The 6,716-nt window shown below is 46.8% G+C and overlaps 1 pseudogene across 1 annotated transcript; it reads right to left on the bottom strand.

Moving 5' to 3' along the window:
* Positions 1–1,020: 1,020 nt before the first annotated feature.
* Positions 1,021–2,993, bottom strand: LOC103711890 (UDP-glycosyltransferase 73C6 pseudogene; annotated as a pseudogene). Its single transcript, XR_015973839.2, has one exon. The product of XR_015973839.2 is annotated as a UDP-glycosyltransferase 73C6 pseudogene (transcript).
* Positions 2,994–6,716: the final 3,723 nt, after the last annotated feature.

Genomic DNA, 6,716 nt, shown 5'->3' with positions numbered 1-6,716 from the left:
CCTAGGATTACAGGGTACCAAAAATTCTACGCTTTATCATTTATGCAAGAGATCTGTTAGATCATCTTTATGCAACAGTTTTGAGTTCAATAATTTTGTTAATTAATCTCTCCAAATGTCTCGGCCGCAGGCTGCCTTTTTTGTTTAGACAATAAAGTTTTAGTTCTGAATGTAGCCGCCGTTCTGCTCAAATTGTTAAATTACCCAAATTAAAATCCCGCTACTTTAGGAGCTTATGAAATGAGTACAATGAACCAAACATTTACGAGCTAATGCTATACGACGTTTACTACCCTCTTGACATTAGTTCCATGAAAATAATATTTTTCTAGAAGGGATGGGAATGCTAGTTGTGTTTCTCTAGAAAAGGTGGGGTTAAAGGTCCATCGAATAATGTTGAGGGCAGAAATTGAACCAAGATCTTTCGCATCAACACTAAGAGGCTTCACCAACTCCGCCAGTTGGTGCACTTCGTCTTTTTTGTTACATATTTTGGGTTCTATAAATCGGTTTTGTTTGCAGCTCTCTTTTGTAAAGGCAATAGTATCTAGCTGCTGGCTGTCGTGAAGCACCTCTCAATGATGGTTCGAATTCTGCTCTTACCCCATGGTTGTGAAAATTCAAAGTGCCAAGCATGCAAAGGTAGTGAAAAAGCCATTGCATTCGTTGTTGGCAAAGCTCGATATGCAACTAAATGTTCCGCTTGTCATTATGAAGTTACGAAAAACTAGGATGAGAAAGAGTCCAGTTTGAGTTCATACGATCCCTTAAATGGAGAAAAAGTTTAACTGTATAGAATAACTCAAAAGGCCATCACCTTCGGCGGAGCCAGGCCCATGCAGCTCAAGCTGCGGCAGAGACCTAATCCAAAGACTCCAGAATCTGCTGGAGTTTTAGAACGCGGATTAATGAGAGGTTGCATTAAAGAGATGTAGAAGTCTGTTAGCTCGGTACCGTTGATCTCATCATTCGACGTCCCTGTCAAGTATATTGTTTTGGTTGTATTGATGTACTACTGAATTTTAAGTAATGCCGTATTCTCGCACGAAATAATTCAGATACAGTGCGCAGCGCAAATAAAGCCGGCAAGTTCATAGACATGGATACAGGAACATGGAGTAGGGAACAACGGCGATTAGGATTAGAGAGCTGCAGCAGGAATGCTCGAAGCTCTAGTGGTCGGAAGAACCAAGAGGGTTGCGAGACTGCTGCAGCTTGTCGCGTACGTACTCGATCAAGAGCGTCATGTTTGCATACGACGATCCTCCTTCCTCCACAGCCTTCCTGGCCTTCTCTCCTAGTTCCGTAGCTCTTTCCCTTCTCCGTTGCCTCTCCTCCCCTACATCCATCAAGCTGCGCACTGCCTTCTCTACGCCATCTCTCTTCACAGACGCTTCGTTGCTAACAGTCCCCCAGATCCAGGGATTTTTGACCCCAGCCATGATTCCGGTTCTCAGAGCATCCACGATCAACCTCTCATTGAGAAACTGATCTCCAAAGAAGGGCCACGTTATCATTGGCACCCCTGCCGAGATGGCTTCCATCGATGAGTTCCACCCGCAATGCGTCAGGAATCCTCCAACCGCAGGGTGAGAGAGGATCATCACCTGGGGCGCCCACCCCTTTATGATAAGACCCCTCGCACTCGTCCTCCCTTCGAACCCCCCCGACAGCCATATCTCCACTTCTGGCGAGCTCTCGACTTCTTTGATTACCCAAATGAATGGATGGTTTGAAGCCTCCAGGCCGGCTCCTACCTCGATGATTTGGGAAGGTGACACATGTGTCAGGGTACCAAAACTGACATAAACTACCGACCTCGGCTTCATCGAGTCGAGCCATCTCAAGCATCGATCCTTGTCGATGGATGCCTCCTTCCCCCGAGCAGCCGTATCAGCTGCATCTTTGTTGCAGAGAGAGAGCGGCCCGAGGGCCCAAACTTTCTTCCCCATGACTTCTTGGTACCTCTCCACGTACCATTGCTCCAGTTCGCTGAAACTGTTCACCACTATGCCATCGGCCGCTCGGTCTGCCGCGCTTATGCCTTCACGCATCTTCTCCCACTCGGTTCCAGGGAAAAGGCTTGGAGCTTGGGCCTTCGTTACCTCGATCGTGTGCGCCAGACCAGGCACCACAAAAGGCTCCGTCTCATCAGCGATGGCATCGTGGATGCCATGGCGAAGAATGTTAGATGCGCTTAGGAGATAGAAGCAGCACATCGCGTAGAATGTGAACAATGGTACTCCGAGCCTGGAAGCAACCTCCCGAGTCCATGGGTTGCAAAAATCCGAAACGATGCAGCTCGGATAGGGCTGCTGTTCTCGGAGATATGCTTCAAGCGGCTGTCCTAGTAAGCTAGTCGCTTCAAAGAAGTTCTGTGCTAGTTCTCCCGAAGGGACGACATCCACGTTCTCGCAGCCTTCGGGTAGGCCAGCTTCTGCACAAGGGAATCGTAGTGGGACGAAACGGATCGGCAGGCCGGCCTCCCCTGCACGGTCGATGGTGTTCTTGATTCGGGAGGCGTTGAGGGGTGTCGTGATCACAGTTGCAAGCACGCCACGCTTCGCAAGCATCTGGGCTAGATCAATCATGGGAAGCATGTGTCCTTGGGCCATAAAAGGAACAAAAACGAAATGAACCTTTGGATCGCCGAGACCGTTCATGGCCGCTTGCTTGGTCATTTTTCGGACTTGGTGATTGAAAAAACCACAAACAGGAAAGGATTGCAAAATCGAAAAGGAATGCAGATGAATATATATGGAGGAGGATACAAAGGGGACGATTTCCATGTTTCTTGCCGACGACTGCATCATATATATCGTGGTGATAGAAGATGGTCCATTCATGCCCTTCCGAAAAGTGGGACACGGTGGTTTTGTATATAGGCTTCTTGGAATCTTTGGGCGACGTACTTGGGTGTCTCTTTTTGCTAATTTCTTGTGCCTTCGGCTCGAGTTACTATCAACTTTGTCCTTCCAAGGAGCGGAGCACATGATGGTTTTGTATATATGCTTCTTGGCACCATCGAGCGATGTACTTGAGCATCTCTTTATGTTACTATTATATATCAACTTGGCTCTGAGTTACAATTATATATCGACACGAACAAGACGGGAGAAAATTGCATTTTCATTATCCTTGCTCTACGACATCCCGCTACTGCACCCAGCATGTCTTATCTAAGGTTGACCGACTTCCATGTCCTGTCATCGACCCTTCTTTCACAGTTTACCTCCTGTGGATCCTTTTGGCTTTTGGAAAATCACTTAGTCTAGGCTTTTTCCAAGATTTTTCCGGAAAGTGGAGAAGAGTTGCAACGGCTAGCTCACCGGTGGATGACTTGGTAGAGTCCAAAGGTGATGGTTTGTCCACCTCGTGCAGAGATTTTTGGCCTTCTAACTTGGTGGAGCCCCTTGATATATACGAAAGTTTTCTCACTGCTTAGAGAGGAGAGGCCAGGAGAGAGGATATTGAAGCTTCCCAAGCTGCTAGTTACTGTCCCTTTATTGCATGATTTATCCGATTTCGACCATCCACATGGAGGGCACCTCCAGAAAAAAGCCAAGCCTCAGTGCACTATGTGTTCGATAAATCCTTCCAATTCCTAATTCCCGCTGCTCGCTGGCTTGGTTTCTTATATAAAGCACGTTACAATGGCCCAAGTCTCTTCCGGGTTGTCGCTTTCTTCGTTGGAGCGGCTCAGAGCGGGAATCCAATTGAATGGATACGGGCAGCAAAAGAACAATCGGTTATGGGTAACACTTGCTGAAAGTGTTTTCTTTCCGGAATTCGAAATGATAAGACAGCCAATGAAGGATGGGGATGCCTACCGACTAGAAGTTTGCTAGCTCGGCGAGGAGCGCAGGTTATCTAGTGCTGTGAGGTGTGTACGGAGATTGAGGAGACAATTGTCATGTTCTTTTGCAGTGTCTCAAGGCGAGGAAGATATAAAGTAAATCATCTGCACCCTTTTTCCATTCGGTGGAGTCGGCACAGGACTTGATCCGTTTGTTGAGAGTTTCTATGCGGAGTCCTAGATTCTGGAAGGGGAGATCTTTAGAGCATACTTGGCTTATCATATTTGGCTAGACAGGAATGCCGGCCTATTTGAAGGTAGGAGGTCGTCTCCAAGGGTGGTGGTGGATAGAGCTATACTGCAGACGGAAGAGGTTACCGCAGCTACTACGTTGTTCTCTACTGAGATGGCCAGGGACATGTAGGACACTCTCTCCGCTATCACAACGCCCAGGTTCGTCCTTGTTTCTTGGGTGCCCCCACTCCTTTGACATCTCAAAGTAAACTTCGATGGTAGTATGTCGGTGGACGGTGTATCTGGGCGTGTCGGATTTGTGATCAGAGATCTTTTAGCAGACTGGTAGCAGTCGGGGGTCGGTGCACGCCTGGGCTCACTGTTGTAGGGGCAGAGCTTCGGGTTGCATGAGAGGGGTTGTCATATGCGAGGAGGTTCCTCGGAGCCGAGCAGGTGTATCTCGAGGGGGATTCTTTTGTGGTAATTGACTGGATTCGAGGTGTAGATAGGTATAATGATGGCCATCCTCTCATCAGAGAGACCCATAAGCTGGTTCAAGAGATGGGCGGCTTCCAAGCAGCATATGTGTTTCGGAAGGCCAACAGGGCAGCAGACTTGGTCGCCTCCTTTGTCGCCCGGCATTCCGTAGAATTTCTCTGGACATTTATAGGAGACATTCCCTCTCCCTTGTACTCTTTACTTTCTCGTAATTTGGTAGGATGTACTCACGTTAGAGTTATATAGATTGCCGCTTTTACCAAAAAAAAAAGGATGGCGAGCGAAGCAATGCTGAATATTAATGCAGGACCCTTCCGAACGCCCTAAGGAACGAGGTTTAGCGGCCTTATGTGAGGACACGTGCGAATGTGGGTTTAGTTCCATATCAGTTGTTCGCTAAATGGACTTGGATACTTATACAAAATTAAGAAAGCTAAATAATATCTTCCGGCTAGCCATTTTGGGTGAAGTCTTGAGTTATCACAAATAATATCATAGCAAACATGGCCTATAACCTATGTGAATTAACGAATACTGCAATACGGATCTATTGGGGCTGACCACAGACCAATCGTAGTGCTTGTGATTAGATTTAAATTAATTTGAACTCTTAGCCTAATGAGAACACCAGGGCTTAAACAGCGGGAGGAAGAGGAAGAGTATGTGAGGACTCATGGGGACGTGTATTTAGTCCCACACGGATGATTTGATCTCAAGTTCTAAAAAATAATAGTAATGGATGTGCAGTAAGCCTGTTAACGGGCCAAGCTGCTCGGGCTCGGCTCGTTAGTCAAACGAGCCCAAGCCCGAGCTCAAAATGAGGCCCGTTTAAGTCCGAGCTCGAACTCGAGCAGCACACGAGCTCAAACAAGCCCGTGACTTAACAAGACCACATGAGTTTGAAATTCGACGGTCGAGATCATTTGGAAATCCAAACCTTGCATCCAACGGACTAAGGCCCTCCTCCCTAGCTCTCCCTCTCCTAGTCTCCTAATTTCCTAAATGGGAAAATGGCTAAACCTCTTCGGCTCCTCTCCAACTCCAAGACAGACACCAACCATCCTCCATTCCTCCTCCCGGCGGCCGATGCGGTGCTTCTCTTCTTTCTCATCGTCCTCCTCCTCGGCGTCTCGGTGAGTTCCCTCTTCTTTCCTCACTTCTCCTCATCGCGACGGCCTCCATCGCGATGGAAATCTGGTTCTCCTCTTTGCTCCTCTACCGTCATCTCTTTGCTCCATCATCTCTCTCCTTATCTGCTTTTGGTGCGACCTCTATCTCTGTCAGCGACCTCCACTTCAGGATCCTCCACCTCGCCAACCTTTCGATCTGTCGATCGCCAACCTTTCGATCTCGCCTGCCGTCATCGATCTCGGCCATCATCGCCAGCCCTAGCTGGCCCGCCGACGTGGTCAAGGACGAGAATTGCTGGACCGACGCCGACTATTGCAAGCAGATGAGGTGAGTCCTCAATTAAAAAAATCCCATTAATTGATTTTAGGCAGGAGGAAAAAAGGTGAGATTTTGAGGGGATTTTTGGTGTTTTTTTTTTGAATCTTTTGAGGGTTTTTGGATCGGCAGATGCACGTGTGTGCAGCTGGAGAGGGTGAGTTCATGGCATCTTCTCGGATTAATTTAATGCTCTCTTGGAATGGATTAGAATACAAAGGATTTTGATGTCACCCACCTTCTTCGCCTTTGTTTGGCATTCACTGCGCCCATCTCTCTCCTCTCTATATCACTTTTCTAGTGAGTTTTCCTCTGTTCTCTTCATTTTTTTTGCTAATTGAGATTTTTTTATGAGCATAATGTGATTCCCACTTGGTTTTGGGATTTGAGATTGCCTAGTTTTGGAATTCTAAGGTATTTTGGAATGGGATATTGATTTCCAAGCCTGTCGTCTTTCTTTGGCCGAACATATGTTTTCTCCTTTGTCGAAGAATGGTTTTCTATGCTCTTCTTCACTTTTTTCTCTTCTTCAATTCCCGTGGCATCAGCGATGCTTAACTGAGAGTCTGCTTTAGGTTCGGTTTTCTTGAATGAATGAGTCAACTAAGTTCTATTTATTAATTTTGTTCTGAAAGGGGAAAATGATCTTTTGATTTTTATTTGGTTTACTAAATCATGAAATCTTTGGATTGCTCTGCTGTAAAATGATGGTTGTCCGAGCTTTTCTATTTTGTTATTTTTC

The sequence above is a fragment of the Phoenix dactylifera genome, chromosome 1 (assembly GCF_051530095.1).
Source record: "Phoenix dactylifera cultivar Ajwa chromosome 1, Ajwa_hap1_PhDact_Kaust_v1.1, whole genome shotgun sequence".
NCBI classification, from domain to species: domain Eukaryota; kingdom Viridiplantae; phylum Streptophyta; class Magnoliopsida; order Arecales; family Arecaceae; genus Phoenix; species Phoenix dactylifera.
Note: the sequence above shows the minus strand (reverse complement) of the source record. Positions and strands in the feature narration are given on the sequence as shown.